The following is an 18,658-nucleotide window of genomic DNA, read 5'->3' as shown; positions in this document are numbered from 1 at the left end:
AGTTGTATTCATGGAAAGGTCTTTATTCTTGCCAACCCCAACGCGTTTCGCCTCTGCAAGAAGGCTTGATCACGGGATAGAGTTACATGGCATGTCTCTCTTTTATGTTTAACATGCAAGCACTTCCGGTTTGTTTTTAAACAGTTGCATTATGGTTAGTGTAGTTTTTATATACAGTGAAAAATGAAAAATTATAATAGTGCTCTTTCATAAGTGAATATATAACATTACTTTTGTGTGTGCGGACTCATGATAGTCACTAGTTAGTTCATGATGCCTGTTTACATTTTGTGAATTCCTTCATGGCTCTCTGGTGAGCATTGTTTTTCAAGTTGTTTGTCAACCTGTGTGATTTTCTCCATCTTCCCAAATTTTTTTCCCCAGTCCTCGCAATTTCTTTGGGAGGGAAAGATGACTGGTTTTATCAATTCTTTCATAGCTCTCTGGTGAGCATTACTTTTTAAGTTGTTTTTCAGGGGTGACCGTCCGGTGACTGTACAGTTCTACTTTTTGTTTAATGTTTCTTGGGAAGGGAAAGGGTTACTCATTTTCGTGATTTCTCTTGTTGCTCTTGGGTGAGCATAGTTTTTCTAGTTACATGTCCAAAGTGACAGTCCGGTGATTTTTACAGATGAGTGTACAATTCTTCATTTTGATTCAGACCTCTTGGGTCTAGGGTTCTGAACATGAGGATGTGTTTCGATTCCTTACGTCGTAGATTTTTCAAACGGTCTCCTCCTCTTTCAGAAGCTGGTATTTGTTCCAGAGCCCAGAATCGTAGAGTTTCCCAGTCGCTGTTGTGATGTCTTTCCATGTGTTTTGCGACTGCATTAGTTCGATCTTTGTGAATTGTAGCACGCATGTGCTCCAAGATGCGTTTTTTCACTTCACGTGAGATGTTGCCTTATCTTCCAAGTCTTGCCTTTCTGAATTTGGACTTCTTTCAGAGGTGTCGCAATTTTACAGACTTCACACTGTTTACACGGCCAGAACCCTTCCCTCTGTAACCATGTATATTTCTTTGTGTCTTGGAAGTGGCTGTGGACAATATAGTCCCCGATGTTTTTCGCTCTTCTGTATGTGATTCTGGGCTCTGGAACAAATACCAGCTTCTGAAAGAGGAGGAGACCGTTTGAAAAATCTACGACGTAAGGAATCGAAACACATCCTCATGTTCAGAACCCTAGACCCAAGAGGTCTGAATCAAAATGAAGAATTGTACACTCATCTGTAAAAATCACCGGACTGTCACTTTGGACATGTAACTAGAAAAACTATGCTCACCCAAGAGCAACAAGAGAAATCACGAAAATGAGTAACCCTTTCCCTTCCCAAGAAACATTAAACAAAAAGTAGAACTGTACAGTCACCGGACGGTCACCCCTGAAAAACAACTTAAAAAGTAATGCTCACCAGAGAGCTATGAAAGAATTGATAAAACCAGTCATCTTTCCTCCCAAATAAATTGCGAGGACTGGGGAAAAAAATTTGGGAAGATGGAGAAAATCACACAGGTTGACAAACAACTTGAAAAACAATGCTCACCAGAGAGCCATGAAGGAATTCACAAAATGTAAACAGGCATCATGAACTAACTAGTGACTATCATGAGTCCGCACACGCAAAAGTAATGTTATATATTCACTTATGAAAGAGCACTATTATAATTTTTCATTTTTCACTGTATATAAAAACTACACTAACCATAATGCAACTGTTTAAAAACAAACAGGAAGTGCTTGCATGTTAAACATAAAAGAGAGACATGCCATGTAACTCTATCCCGTGATCAAGCCTTCTTGCAGAGGCGAAACGCGTTGGGGTTGGCAAGAATAAAGACCTTTCCATGAGTACAACTACGAGTGAGTGCAATCCTTTCTTAGTCCAAAGAATAAAGGGACCAAGAACCTGTCTGATAATTATCGGCTGGATCCTGCCGAATGGTTCGTGCACTGCGCTAAAAACGGAGCGCCCACGTCACAAAGGGATCCGTCCTGAATACTCATATATATATATATTTTTTTTTAAGAAAGCCTTACGCTGCTCCAGCATAAGAGAAGAGTCGCACTCAGGATTCAATTTGGCGAGAAAACAATTTTATTGACTCTGACGCGTTTCAACAACAACCGTCTTTGTCAAAGAGTCATTGAGTAACCCGGAAGTGGTCATTGGCTTTAAAGTCCTTCCTCGCAATTCAATAGACATAGAAAGCAGGGTGAGTTACAAAATGAAGCTGCAGTGTAAGTTCAATGAAAAACAGACTATCACAGTAGATAGACGTGAAATCCATACATTGAAGCACATTAATGCAGTACACATATACATAATTCTAAAAAGTAAAATACAATGAATAAACGTATATGTATGACACAAATTAATTGTTAAGTAGAAATAAATGCCAAGTGGCAAAGAAGGCCATCATCGTGAGGTCCGTTGCTATCTTATTTCTAATGAAATGGTATTCTGCTAGTGCAAAAATTACTAATGTCTCACCCAAAGTTGACACAAATTAAGGCAAGTGCCACTCCAAAACACAGAAAAGGATAATTAATCTTTATCGTAGTCATCTACTATGGGGGGAAAACTAAGCCACTCAATCCGACCACCTGGGGGTTACTAATTAAACACAAAAATATACGGGGGCGAAATGCTCCAGCAAGTTAACAACATCATACGATGAAAACTAAAGTCCCAAAAAACCTAGGCCAACCCAGACACACCTCGAGCAGCCGCTCTAGGGGACTATAAAAGGGCCCAGGCATTTGTGCATATATCCATCATGGATACAGGCAATTCAAGACCCAAAGTTGCCAGGGCAGATGTGAGAGAAGGGGAATATGGAGGGGATAGGAGGACACGGAGCTGGGATAGAAAGAAAAGAAGAAGGGAGAGAAAGAGAAAGAAAAAGATGAAGGTAAGGATGACAAGGTGGTAAGGAGGGAATTAGGTTCCAGAGAAAAGTATGTGTATATAAATATACTCTCTAAGAGGCATTGGAAACTGTTATAGGTACGTTATATGCAAAAACACCAAAGTAGGATAGGGAAAGGCCAGGAGTGATAATGCTGGACAAAAAATACCAAGAAAATCTACAATTCCGTTGCAGACACAGGAGGTGATATCATGCTGATCATAAACAACAGAAAATGTAGTCCAGCTATCCAAGATGAATGTGGAGATCCTCCTCCTGATTAAGCCCCCCAGGGAACTTGCTGCATAATTTAATAATATATTCTGATTCTAGGCGTCTCAGTCGCCGTTGCCGGTCGCCACCTCTAGCATTTGCAGGAACCCTGTCAATACCAAAAAGTGCAATCTTAGTATTGATATATTTGATGTTTCCATGCATTAAATGACAATGTTTCGCAATTGCATATGACATATCACCATTTTTCACTGCACGCAGATATTCCAAAATGCGTTTCTTTACAGGGAAGATAGTGCTCCCCACATAGCGTAGGCCACAAATACAGCTGATGACATATACAACATACTCGGTGTTACAGTTGATGAAATACATATATATACATATATTATTGTATGCTTAACATGTATGTAGGTCACTTCATAGTTTACATATAGGTTACTTGATTATAAGCTTCTGGGTCTATGTTTTTATTTTATTGTATCTATCACAATGTGTGATAAGTTATATAAGTTATTTGATTATATGCATATGGGTCTTTCTTTTATTTTATTTTATCTATCACATTGTGTAAATATGATCATAAGATTTATATCTATAAGTGCTTCGCTAATGAAATATTAGTGAAAAATATAAAGTAAAAACAAATATAAATAAGAAAACAATTGAAAAACAACACAATGTAATTAAAAAAAAATCTTTATGTACAGCAACTCTTGAAAGTCTGAGTTTCTAAATATTTATACATACATGTACATATGGGACTTTATATAATACAACTGTATATCTCTTTATTATTTCCATTATACATGTATACCTTTTTATGTAGTTATGTATCTATATATTTATTACTTTACTTCCACTGTAGAAAGAAAACCTTCAACCCTCTCAAACTCACTACTCTAGGTCTAATTCTATTCCATTTTCAATATATCCTATACCTCTACTCTCTGGCTCATTCCAAACCTTATTTTACTACTATGATCTCCAGTGGCGGCTTGTCCTGTTGAGAGGAAAAGCGTTGCCCTGTCTGGTGAGGGGCCAGAAAAAGGGAAAAATAAAAGGGTAATAAAATGACTTTATTAACATTTTACTCATTCTCTGGTTATCCACGCTGGTTCTGAGGGCAGGGCCATTGATGCATACTGGCAGCAGGGGAGAAGGAATGGTGCACAAGTTTAAAGTGCGCATGTCTTTTTGTCCAGGCATCTTGCGACGGCCAGCCTGCCATGCGCATTTTAATCCTCTCCAACCCAGCTGTCTTAGACAGCTGAGTTAAGAGCAGGCACAGGTTTCTAGTGCCTGTTGGAGCACTGAGACAGCCTGTTCCATCCCATCCTGGTGCTTCTCTCCTGCTGGGTAACAGCATGAGAGCAGCGTCTGGACTGGTTAGGGGAGTTGGCTGGGGCCCAAGCTGTACAACGAGAAAAGCAATAGGACCGGAAGACAAGCAGCAAGCAAGGTAAGTCAATGTTTATTTTGCTGTATTTAATGTAAACTGAATTGCCAAAATGTATTACTTTAGCGTTTGAAAGTTAAACATTTTAATTTTAAAACATTAATGTAATGCATGTCAGCTATTTAGTTAGTGTTTGTTTGCCAAGGTTATTTTTTTCTGAGTCAGCATGGCACATTTTCTTTTTTTTTTAAATATCTTTTTATTAACATGAATCGACATAAACATACAGTACAGCAAATATGATGTGTGAAAATACAGTGGAGACAAATATCATTACAAATACAATAGGATATTCCATTGGGGATCAAGGAGAAGGGGCGTCATCAAAATCAATATTGCGAGGAGGGACACAGATATTACCATGATACGTATTCCAGGGGTCCCAGATTTTAGACCATTTACGGGGGCAGCCACGGGAAATGTAAACCGTCTTTTCCCTATGCATACACCAGTCGAGATCTTTCTTCCAGTCTGCTATTTTGGGGGCGTGTGTAGCTCCCCAGAGTTGTGCAATTTTGTTTTGGGCTACCGTGAGTCCGAGTGTGGCCCATTGAGTGGTGTAGGTGTTGAGGTTAGTGGGCTCCCAGATATTTAGGAGGCACCTACGTGCCTCAGGGCGGAAAGCAATTGACAAAACTTCACTAATCACCTTGTGGACCTTGTGCGAGTAGTTTTGAATGAAATCGCAATGCCAAATTATGTGCATGAACGTGCTCAATTGGTTACATCCCCGTCTACAATTCCCATCTGTTGGTCCTCCCATGTGTAATAGCTGAGGTCCTGTGACATAGATTCTATGGAGGATTTTCATCTGTATTAATCAGAGACGTGCTGGGATTGCGACTATTCTGGGGGAGGAAATAGCTATCTGCCAGTCCTCGTCATCCATTTCAATGCCATCTCCCACCCACTTTTCCTGCAATGTGCGGAGAGGATCTTCCATGTTATTTATGAGTTTTTTATATATGAGGGAAATAGCTTTCTCAGTTAAGTATCCGTCGAGGATCCTGTCCTCTAGCGGGGATGCGTCAGGGGGGGAGGATTCCTTAGGCAAGGCCACTCGCAGGGCATGTCGTATTTGCAAATATCGGAACCGCTCTGTATCTGCCAACTCATGCTGGCGTTGGATTTTGGCAAAGGGCAACACGTCGCCCTTGTTCCAGATATCCTTTATACGCGAGATGCCACTTAGCTCCCACTTGTCAAAGCCCTTTGATTTCCACAAATCACCCAGCTTTTGAGAATCCCATAGGGGTGTCACTAGTGTAAGTTTCTGGTCCCATCTGAGCGATTTATTAGGTGAGTGCCAGACATCGACTGCGTGTTTGGTGGGACCCGTGAGTGGGTGTCTGCCTGGTTTGGAGTAGAGTACCCGATTGTATACACCTCCTGGGAGGAGCCATCTATCCATGTTGAATCCTGGGTCATCAAAGCGGCTATAGATGCTGTGATTGATGGCCGCCAGATGCGCAGCCCAGTAGTATTTTTTGATGTCCGGCAAACCGATTGCCCTGTCATACCATTTAAGTGTATGTTTGTGTAAGGCGGTGCGTGGTTTCCCATCCCACAGAAGCTCACGCTGGAGCCCTTCTATCTCTCTGAAGTATGAATTAGGGACAGGGTCAGCCGAGTTCTGCAGCGGATACAAGAAGCGGGGTAGTGATATCATTTTAAATAGGACCGCCTTGCCTAACATTGATAGTGGAAGTGACTTCCAATTTGTGGTGTCCCGTTTGAACCTGAGCAGTGGGTGACAAGGTTGCGGGAATACCGGAGTGCCGGATCAAGTGAGACAAATATTCCCAGGTATTTTAAATCTTCTGTGGCAGTCTGTATTGGGCAGTTTGGAGGTAACGGAGGGGGTCTCTGTGGAGGACGTAGAGGATGGATTTTTGCCAGTTGATCCCAAACCCGGAGTATCTGCCAAAAATGGCTAGGATCTCGAGAACTGCGATCAGCGATTTCTTAGGCGATGTGAGGTATAACAGGATATCATCAGCTTAGAGAGAAATACGGTCTTCCCAATCTGGGGACCAACACGGCACATTTTCTTACCCCACCACTTTTAATTAATGGCAGCCAACATTGATGATCTCCCAAATAACCCTTTCTAGACTATTCTATCCTCTATTCCTCCTTTATCCTATTCAATTCAACTTACAGATTCACATGTCCACCGCTCCAATTAACAACTAATATTTCCCTATACTAATCCACCACTAAACCACTTTGGGTTCTGGAGTAGTGTGCTAGGCACTGAAAAGAGTTTCAACACCTCATCAGGGGTAGTAAGCGCTATATAAATACAATTAAAATTGAAATTCCATGCCACCTCAGTTCCTCAATTTGGGCCCAGCCATTTGCAAATCAGTCTTGGCCCTGCTTCAATGGGAACAGTCAAGCCCAAACTTCCAGGTGAGGTTGTCTCTGAGTCGGAACACAAGCAACCTGTGACAAGTATCACCTAGGGGTGGGTGGAATTTACGTAAACGTGTTACGCAAATCTTCGCAAAAACGTCAAAAATCTCTGCAAACACACGCAAATATCGTGAAGACGCGGAAGAGCTTGTCCCGCCTGTTCGAGATTTTTTTGCGTGATCGCGTTGGAAATGTGTCGCCAACTTGCCCATGCTGTCGCTAATGGGCGCGGCCATCTTGTTTTCACTTGTCCCGCCCGCTAGCGATGCTATTTCCTGTTCCAGGTCGCGCAATGCATGCTCGCGCCCGTTCGCGATGAGTATTTCCTGTTCGGGAACACGTATTACGTGTTCGCGACGCTTTCTGCATACTCGGGGAGGAAAATAGCGTGCGAATTTGCCCATGCGGTCGCAATGGGCGCGGCCATCTTGTTTTTCACTCTATTGCTATGGTTCTGGGGCCTGCTTTTCAATCCTCCCTCTATCTTTTCAATCCTGATTCTATATGTTTTGTTTTTATCTACTTTTTGTGTGTTGTTTAACTACTTTTTCACTCTTTTTCTATTACCTGCTTTTTTATATTTCTTTTACTTACTTTTTTAATTTTTACCTTTTCTTTTCCACCCCCCGCCTACCCCAGAACCATGGCAAAGGGCCACAGGGCGCATCGCAGCCAGAGCTGCGACCGCCTTCCTTGCGCAAGGCGGCGCCCACAAGAGGTGCAGGCACGAGCCTTATTTGGGGAGATGGAGTTGGCCGCACTGGCTTTTTTTGTGCAGCGCCACCTCCCCTTAACCCTAGCAGCAGGCGGCTGGCCTGGATCCGGGTACGGGCTCCGGGAGCGTCAGCAGCGGTGGGGAAAGGTGCGCCGGGCAGTGTTTCGCTGCTCTGGTGTCCGGCGCAGCCAGAACCAGTTGACGTACCGGTGGTCCGATATACTGGACCGGGAGCAGGACCTGCTGGACCTGATAGGAGTGGAGGTCCCGGGTCTTGGTGAGTAGCCATTTAATTATTACTACTTTGTGTCTCTTCTTCTGCTCTGTGTTATATATTGCGAATATATTTTTTTTCCGACCAGCTAAAATGCTGCTGCTTACATTACAGGTAAATTACGTTTAAAAGTCTTCTGTGATTGTAATGACACAGGTGCTTTGCGCTACTAATCTTACTTATTTGCAACTTTACGTTTGCGCTCGTTTTGCGTGATTAGGTAAGAGTTTATTTTAGAGAAGTTAAGTTAGGTAATGATAGAGTGACTCTAGTCCTTCCTTTGTCCTGTCACTAAGAGATAGGGGTGGATTGATACTTAGGTTTAGTTACTTATTATGAGTTTGTAATTTTTTAGTGGTCTGCGTGACACCCCCTCTGTTAAGTCATGTGCTGCTGAGTGCTGCTAGTGCTTACCCCAGTCCTTAGTAGAACCTTTTGTAGTTTGTTCAGTGAGTGGTAATAGGCTTAGCACTAGCAGAACATCAGCATCAACCAACCAACAATTTGGTGTATGCAAAAATGTAGGCATGTGTCCTCCATTTATGCATTTTTGAGGACTAAAAGAAGTGGAAATGTTTACTTAATGTACAATTGGCACGCCTGGAATAGGTGGGCTGGGTCAGGTGGTACGTACTACTTAGGCTTAGTTAGTATTCTGGAATCAGAATGGAACACTGGATTAGTGTTGATAAATAATAACTAGTCGGTCCGCGAATCCCCCGATACTACTTGTCGACCAGATTAGATAGGTCAATTTTATTGCAATTGTTGTTTACATAAATGTTTTTTGGACCATCTTTTAATTATATTTTATTTCTTTCACACCAATCATCAATGTTTGTCTCTTTCTTTCTTATATCTTTCATGATCAGCACCCAGGGGCAAGAAGACGGGGTCAGAGTCGGCGGGAGCAGTAGAACACCAGGGACAGGAGGACCAGGACGAGGGCTCTTCTGCTGGCCCCAGTAAGTCTTCCTGTTTTTAATATTAATAATTCTTATTCACTAACTTTTACTGCACCGTATTTTTTCCGAACTATTGTTTCCGTTTCCTAATGCTATTTTTTATCAACAATTATCCTTCGATCTAGACTATCTGTTTCTAACTTCTTGTTAAACCTGCCTCTAACTGCCTCTGCTATGACTCTCTGTACTACTACTATTAGTCTGTCTGTAGCTAAGCTTGCCCAGTTGGCCACTCTTTATTTAAAAGGTTTTAAATTAAACTCAGATTCACCAGTAGCTCTAGCAATTGAGTCCAGTCCTTTGGGTTGTCCTCTTGTACTACTTCTAGACTTCTTGGTCTTGAGGCTTTATTAATGTTGAGGCTTTTTGACAATTCCCACCAACAAAATGCCCAACCAGATTTTGCTATTTTGATAGGATAGGACATACTACTACTGTTGTAGGGATTTTGCACATACCGAACTTTGCACAAGAAAATAGGATGTTGGTGATGGGAGGTTGGACCTTCCTCACACCTCAATCAGAACCCACCACAATCCCCTGCCCGACTAGTTATAGTAGTGTCTCATAACTATTAGCTCTCCGAACCCCCCCAAGATACCCAATGAGTAGACAACCCAGACCATAACACTCCCGACCTCTCAGTCGTGGAAGCAATGCACATGCACACATTTCCTTTCGCTCGCTCGCTCACTCGTGTAAGTCCATCCACACAAAATACGACTGAGTCCATGTAAGTTCTAAAGTTTTATTTGCAACTGACAAGCTCTGTACGTTGTTCTATAATGCAGCCCCAACAGCAAAATGCATAAGATTAAAACAATAAACATTGTTACACTTAGTTACACTTACAACAACTACTAGTCCATAGAACGAAGAAAAAAAACAGCGAAATCATGATAACTGAACAGTGGTGGAAACACCACCATCCCCTTGGTAGGAATATAGTTCATATAAAATTATAAATGAAGATCTCTGAGCGAATTCTGGGGACCCCTCACCTTAGAAGAACCGAGTACTGGTTACATCATAAGCTCCGCAAAGCTCTGGTTCGTAGAAGGGAATCTTCCGTCTGCCATGAGAAAAATGGTGCGCGTTAGTATAGTGCAAGCATTTCTCATTCGTGCCAAAAAGTGTAGCATTCTTATGGATAAGCAATATGGACTAACACCAGAACTCCATAGCAAAGTGGCTTGTTTTGATTGACCTTGTACGCAGCGCTTAGACAGTAGAAGTATGAGCTCATGTGGGCTCAAAGGTGTATTTATATAACAAGCTGCGAGGTAACGTGTGCAAAAATAAAAGACACAAAGGTAAAATGGTTGCATGGCTCGGGCTAACTAAGCAAAGACTAGAATGACCCTAGGGACCATAACTATAAGTGTCTACTCTACCACTACCTGATTTGTACTAGTGATGTATGTTGTATATGTATGTATGTATGTATTACTATTACCTCATTTTTCAATCTTGCTAGTGAAAAATAGGGGGGCACCTAAAAAATGTGTAATGTTTTTTTAAGGCGCACTACCAACCACCAGTGCCGGGGCCAGCAGCGAAGGCGACACGGCTGGTGACGGAGGAGAGGATGCAGCAGTTGCAGGAGGAGCTGCAGGGGTTGAGCCAGCAGCAGTGGCAGGCGGTGGTAAGTTAGATTCCTAATCCTTACTTATTGACATTACACTCACTGCAAGGGTGTACTCTATACTGTACAGTTGAGACTTACTAAGTAAGAAGTTGTGAACGGTTGAAGACACCCTTTACTTAGCATTAGTAAAAGTATTAGCGACGGGTGTGTTGAGTAACCAATAGCCTCTTCTATCTGATTTCAATTCAGCTATGAAAGTTTTATGGAGAAGACTAAAAGTCAGATCAGATGACCTTGATGGATGGGTTGAACGAAAAGGGAAAGAAGAGTGGAAGGAAGGACGGGCGAGATTTAATATTTATGACTGGCAGAGAAGGATACGTGGGATGCATGCATGCATAGGTGGCTGATAGAAATCAGATGCATGGTTGGTTGAATGCCTGAAACTCCCACAAATGTTAAAGTCCAAGAAAGTGGGAGGATAGATACATACCACAAATGTTATGTACTGTGCTTGCTAGTGCTACCATGCCACTATGTGTAAAATTAATTTGTCTTACTGCTTTGCTAAAAGTATATTTTACAATAGTCTTGTTTTTTCTTCTTGATATTTAGCTACTCCTTCCAAGGGGAAACCTGACAGGAAGGAGTTGGCAGCCAAGGCCCGGCGCCGGAAGCTGGAGGCCATACAGTGTGAATACCATCGGCTGGTGGTTCTGGAAGAGGAGGAGGAGGAGGCAGCAGCAGATGCAGCCTCCTCAAACTCCCTGGGCCCCAGCCACCGCCCTCCAGTGTTACGGCACCACCGTCTGGCAGCCGCCCGCCGCCGCCCCTCCTTTAACATCACTGCTGCCCCCCCGTGGATGCAACTGCCGCGCATTGAAGCGCCGTGTTGCCCGCCTAGAGGAGCAAGTACGTGTCCTCCGGAGTCGAGCCCGCCGAGCATAAGACCCTGTTCATTGCCCCTTTTTTATTTATTTTTTTGGTGGGTGGGAATCGGGCGTTGGGGTTTCTTTGGACAATTGGACATTAGGTTGGACTTTTTCTTTACGGACATTGGTTGGGGTTAGGGAGAGGGGTGGGACAGGTGTTGTGGGATTTTTTTACATAGTTTATTTTTGTTACGGAATTAAATAATATATTTCTACTTTACATACGATGTTGTTAATGTTTTCTGGTAGGGGTTACTGTTTTACATCAAACTGTTTCCTTGCTGGTGAAGGGCCGCCCACAGCCAGTGTTTGATTTAAATAATTGGCTGACTTTGTAAGACATAAACAGATAGATGTGGCACCCCTCACTGAGTGACTTGTCCTACTAGTACTGTCAGGCTCTTCTACTCTATGCATTCTGCAACTGGACTCAAAGGGGTGTGTGAAATTGAATTAATGAAAACATGTCCATTATGTTATGAGAAAAAACTGTTGTGTGTAAGGTCGCTTAGTGAGAGAAGCATAAAGACGTGTTGGCTGCTGCTATAGCACTTCTGCACTTTAAATTACCTGTATATTTAAAACTGTACTGTGTGGGAAACATTAAATTTTATTAAATCAAGGAGCAATTTTAAATAGCGCTACATAATTGAGAAACCCGATCTGGGATTGCCGGTTCTCTTCTCGCGGTGACCGCATGTCAGAGCGGACCCGCTGGTGAAGGTTCACGGTCTAGTTGTTGGGGCCACACGCATTTAAGAACGACGCGATGGCGTGGCCGCGCAGCATGTTATGAGAAAAAACTGTTGTGTGTAAGGTCGCTTAGTGAGAGAAGCGTAAAGACGTGTAGGCTGCTGCTATAGCACTTCTGCACTTTAAATTACCTGTATTTTTAAAACTGTACTGTGTGGGAAACATTAAATTTTATTAAATCAAGGAGCAATTTTAAATAGCGCTACATAATTGAGAAACCCGATCTGGGATTGCCGGTTCTCTTCTCGCGGTGACCGCATGTCAGAGCGGACCCGCTGGTGAAGGTTCGCGGTCTAGTTGTTGGGGCCACACGCATTTAAGAACAACATGATGGCGTGGCTGCGCAGCGGATGCGCGCAGCGGGCGCGCCGAAGGCGCGCAAAAGGCAAGCCCGTCTGCGCCCGTCCACGCTCCGGCCACGCTCAGCGCCAGCCATGCTGCTCCGCTTGGTTGTAGCATTGAGGGCAATGCGAGGCTTGTGTACGCAAGAAACAAGCTGCTAGAACTGGGGGCAGATGGAGACAAGAGAGGTAATATTAAACTGGCAGGGATGGCAGGGCTGAAGGCCGATTTCATAAGGGAGAATGGCTTGAAGTGCGGTCTGCTCAATGTCAGGTCACTACCTCGGCATCATCTGGAAATCCAATTAGTGGTGGAATGGAATGACTTGGATGTATTATTCATGACAGAAACATGGACTCATGCTGATTCTGACATAGAGCTGGCCATGGCCTGCCCACCTGGGTATAAATCCCTTCATAAACCACGTGTGGGTGGTCGGGGAGGAGGGGTTGGAATCATTTTCAAGGATATCTGGGACCTCTCACCTCTTGATATTGAGGAACTGGAAGGCACAGAAATCTTGGGCTTTGTAATTAAAGAGCCCAAGGGACAGCTTCTAAATGGCCTGGTTGGCTATAGACCACCTGGAGCCGCTGACCTTGCTTTCCAACGAGGACTCATTGAGATCCTGAATAATCTGGCTCTGTGCCACTCGAGGCTGCTAGTTGTAGGGGACTTTAACCATGGCCAAATGGGCTATTAGACACTGCCTTCCATATTATTGTTCAATCCTGTGAACTCATTAACTTACAGCAGTGGGTGAAGGGACCCACCCACAAGGGAGGACATACGTTGGATCTGGTGTTCGTTAATGAACAGTTAATGGGACCTCTTGAAGTCCTGCCAGTAAGTTGGTCAGACCATTGTCTGATCTCTTTCCAGCTGTATAATCTGGGATTGAATAAACTACATCAGAAGAATGATCTAACATTTCAAAGCAGGGACTGGAAAGGCCTTTTAAAGAAAGCACGGACCTTGCCGGTTTTTGCATCTATTGAGATATATGATACTGGCAAGACTGTGGAGGAGAATTATACAAATTATTGTAACAATATCAGCTCCCAGTTAGATCAAGTTGCCCCACTCATAAAAAAGTTGGTAGACCATCAGCCCCCTGGTTTACAGACAACCTTAGAACTCTGAAACTCAGCTGCAGACAAGCTGAAAGGAAATGGCGCAGAGAATATACCAAGAGGGATAAGGCCCTCTGGAAGCTAGCCTTAGCGGGATACAGGAAAGAAATTGTGCTAGCAAAGACAGAGTTTTTTGCAAACTGTGTCCTGAAGGCACAACATAGCTGTATGGAAGTCTTTAGGATTGTAGATACCCTGATCAAGCCTGAGTGTGTTAAGAGTGAGATTGTGCCTAGCCAGACATTGTGTGATGGACTGGCCTCCTTTTTTGAGGAGAAGATAAGGAACATTATTAATGACCTTGCTCCACGACACTTGCCTAAGCAATTGTACCCACTGAACCAAGCTGAGAGGGGGATATTGTATCATTTGGATCATTTTAATGTTCTCTCTCTGGGGGACTTTGAAAAAATGGCTATGAGTATCTCCTCGGGATCGCCGCTGGACCCATTACCACATAAAATCTGGAAGGGACTGTCTTCTGAGTTATTTCCGGCATTACGGCAAATTTGTAACCAATCCCTGATGGAGGGCTCAGTACCAGCGTGTTGGAAGCAGGCATCAGTGACGCCGCTGTTAAAGAAGGCGACACTAGACCCAGCATGCATGAAGAACTATAGGCCAATCTCACTGTTACCATTCCCAATAAAAATTCTGGAACGAGTGGTTAGTAGAGCACTTTCACAGTTTCTAGAAAGTAACAACGTCCTAGATTGGGTGCAATTTGGATTCCGTCCAGGCCATGGTACGGAGACGGCTCTGGTGACTGTTATGGATGAAAAAAAATCAAAATCAATATCAAAAGGGGGAGTAGAGAGGTAACTGGATAGAACCTACCTCCTGTATGATTATTAATAAACAAAGTGATTCTACCCTATCTAAATATAAGAATATAATTTTTATTTATTTGTAAGTGGTGATAAGTAAGGTGCATTTAGTGATCCATGAGATGTCACGGGAGTCACTATGTGTTTTTAAAATACCCCTCACACACTATGAGTCCCATAGTGTCATGCTTCATCATGGGGGTCATCCCGTCCCTCTACGGGGCGGGGCGTGCTACTACCTGCGAATACGTGGGAGCACTGTTGTTATGAATGAATAGGCTATGTGTAGTGAAGGGGTGTGAGTGATAGGGTTAAGTGTGAAATACAAAAAAATACTTAAAAATTCCCTGGCTAGTAGAAAAAAACAATTTTATTCAGTTCTCTAGCTGGGAGCATTAAAAATGGGGAAAAGTATAGGAGGTATGTCACAAATTTGTGACTGCCTACTGGGTCAAAAGGACTTGTTGTGGGTTTATCTAGCGGGCTTTTAATTCGCAGCCGTTCATTTTCCACCTTACTCGCTGACTCAGCTATCCAAGTTTTGTACCAGGCAACATCCATTTCTGAAAAAGGAATTAATGTCTTCAGTGCCCATTTTGTCTGTGGATCCAGAATTGTGGCACAAATGTAATGTTTTTGTGACAAAATCTTATTTTGCACCCTTGTATTGTCAGCTAAGCGACAGGCTAAGCTCTCCACCAACTCATATGCTTCTTTTTTTTCCTCTACACCTTTGTATGCTTCAGACACCTCCTTCAGCTGATGCTCTAGCATTTGCAACAATGGGATAGCTTGGCCCATAGTACAGTCCTTCTTGCTGACTTCACGTGTGAAGACCTCGAAAGGAAGAAGCATCTCAGACAAGCATTTAACTAGGCACCATTGGTCTGTACTTCTCAAACAGACGGTCAAGCATCTAATAAGTTGAGTTCCAACGTGTTGCCACCTCCTGGATGAGTGCTTTGATTGACATTCTATAGTCACGTTGAATAATCTTCAGCTGCTTCCGAGCTTTAAAAGAATGGCTGAAATGAGTGCATATTCTTCGGTAGGTGGTCAGTAAGTTGCTGACTATGGTTTCTTTTTTCAGAAAGTCTTGAACTATAATGTTAATGCAGTGCGCCAAACACCGAACCCTGAAATAGGAACCAAGCTCCATGGCCTTAAGTACATTACTGCCATTATCTGTGGAAACAAAACCAATCTTAAGCCCTCTTGGGCACAGCCATTCAAAACCCTTGCTGTGAAGCTCTTCCAATATGTTTACAGCAGTATGGGAATCAGTGGCTAGGCAACTGGTCCACATGTCTGTTGTCAGGTGGATATTGTGAACAGCACTCTGCTGCAAAGCTTGTCCAACCAATTCCAGCACATCATGATGTAGTGCTGGAACAGCAACTCTTGCGAAATAGGACCGGCTGGGAACCTTCCATTTAGGGCAGATGGCTGACACAAATTCAAGGAAACCCACCCCTTCCACAAATGAAAAAGGGAGAAGGTCCAGCACTAACATTTTAGCCAGCTTCACATTGTACAACTGTGCCGTTGGGTGGTTGCGTTGGTACTGCCCCTCCAACCTAAGCATGCTCTCAATGGTAGGCTGGATTATTTTCCTTTGTGGTGCAGTTGTTTTCTTTAACCCAGTTAGGCTCAACAACGCACTTTGTTTCATTGCAGTACTACTTGGTCGCATAGGTGTCTCAGCCTGACTCTGAATCTTACTACGGTGCCACTGAGATGTTGCTGAGGATGTGGGCGGTACCACTACACTACTGGGGACAGGGCTAGAAATTTCTCCCTCTTGTTCACCTTCCACCGCGATAATATCGTCCCCTGATTCTTCATGCCCAACAACAATGGGTGGAGTTTTACTGTGTTCTAAGCGAAGTAGGTGAGCCTCCCACACGATAGTGTGGTGTATTTTGAGATGACTTGTTTGGCCTTCGCTACCATAGTTTGTACCAAACTTACCCCACCAAACAGCATGTCGCCAAATTGAGTATATAGCAATGTTCTCCTCCTTACTGCTAACCGAAAAGAAGTCCCAAACTGGGGAGGAGAACTTTCTGGTGCTGCTGGATGTGCCACTTTCAATACCAGATGAACTGGAGGGTGTGCTTGGAATGTGACTCTGTGCAGCTACACTGTGACTTCTACCACTACCTACTGAGGTGGTAGTTGAGCTGGATGTAGGTCCCTGCCTTTCCTTTGCAAATGCAAATATGGAAGCTGGAGGTTCTGGTGGTGTTACCGGTGTTGGTGGTATCCGTGCTACATCCCTTGCAGCCATTTTGGATAGGGTAATAATGTTGGTCTCCATCTCCTTTGGGCCGGGAGTGATGTCCATGATGGCTGGCTCGTCATCATTATCACTCCCCTCTTGTACATCTACCTCCATAACTCTAAGGCTTTCCGGAACCTTCCTTTTCACTAGCCTTGTCTTGTGGTGTGCATCACTCTCAGACTGAGCTGGTGGCTTCCAAGTGGCATCTCGATCATCAGAAGCGGGGCTTGAAGAAGAAGATGATGGACTAACTCTCCTTTTCCTTGCTGGGGGTCCGGAAGACAATGGATCTTCTGAAACAGTGGTTTGCTCCACTTTGTCTGCAGGAAGCTCGATTTCCTGAAATGCCCCTACTTCAGGAGGAACAACTACTATTGTGGGCTGTGGTTGTGGCTGTTCTTTTGACTGCTGCTGTTCTTGCAGCTGCTGCTATTCTTGCGGCTGCTGCTGTTCTTGCGGCTGTGCCTGCTGCTGCACACTTATCTGCTGAGTCTCCGCCTGCGTTGATTGTGTACTACTTTGCGATAATGACATTTCAACATCGCTGCTCGTTAGTAGACTGGATACCTCTGCGACACTCATGGGTTTGGGCCTAGGTTGGTGGGGTTGGCCGGCTGGTGCGGAGGTGCTGCTCCCAGCTTGGTTCCCGGACAACACTGCTGCAGGCGTAATTTGTTTGTTCCCAAAAAACACATTGGCCGGCACACCAGTCGTGGTTAGTGCCACTTTCTTTTTCTCTTACTTCTTCTTCTCACCGGCAACTTTCTTGGTACTGGAGGACCTGGTACCTTTCTTTTGGGCCATCTTCTTCAGATGTCAGGCAGGACATAGGTGCACAAGTTGCAGAGATGTCTGTGGTCAAACGTGATGTGGTGCGCAGAAGGGCTTCTGTCTGGCAGTACAATGGATGATGTTGATACCTCCTCCTCTATCTTTTTCTGCACCTAAAAGCAAATAAGCCAGGAGCAGAACATCAGTGAAATGTTGCATTTGTTGTTGTGGTTCAATTACTACTAGTACAAACGAACAAATAAAAGATATAGTGTTGCCATTTGTGAGACTTTGGCAACAAGGGCTATGGTATACTACTTTCTTTGTACAGTGTACACACTACACTCTCAGGAAGGATAGGAAAGAATAAGAACAACAACCAAAATACAAATGTAATTGAAGGGAGCGGCTGCTGGCAAAGGAGATGGATGGAAGCAGTAAGCCAATAGGAAAACCATGCAGGCCTATATGGCAAAAGCAGCACACTAATAGCTCCCACCAGAAAAGGCCACCAGCCACATGGACACTCACAAACAAATCACAAGCAACAAGCAGGAGGCCTGGGAAACAATGAACTGACAAAATGCCTATAAAAGACGGGCAAAGGATGCATGCTAAACCACACTGCTTTGCCTTTTAAATGCACTAAAATGCAAAAACAAAAATCCACAGGGCAAAACAAGGTCTGCAGGGTGCACACCAACACACCAGGCACACACAACAAAGGCATTTCTTTAACCCCTTCGATGCTCATGACGGAACGGTTCCGTCATGAGCATCGGTTGAGCTGTGCTCATGACGGAACCGTTCCGTCATGACCACGCCCGCGCTAGAACCCTTCAGCACCGCGGGGGAATCCGCGCAGCGCTGAAGGGGTTAACACACACCCAAAAACAGAAATACCCCCCAAAAACACATTTTCCAACTCAATCCAATGCCATCCATGCCCTAAATGATGTTTAAATTCATCAGAACACACAGAAACACCTGTTTAATGCACCTCTGGCTACCTGCTCTGAGCCTACTGGATGAAAGCAGGCCTGTGGGCAGAC

The sequence above is a fragment of the Triturus cristatus genome, chromosome 10 (assembly GCF_964204655.1).
Source record: "Triturus cristatus chromosome 10, aTriCri1.1, whole genome shotgun sequence".
Classification (NCBI taxonomy): domain Eukaryota; kingdom Metazoa; phylum Chordata; class Amphibia; order Caudata; family Salamandridae; genus Triturus; species Triturus cristatus.
The sequence above is the reverse complement of the archived record's forward strand: the minus strand, read 5'-3'. Positions refer to the sequence as shown.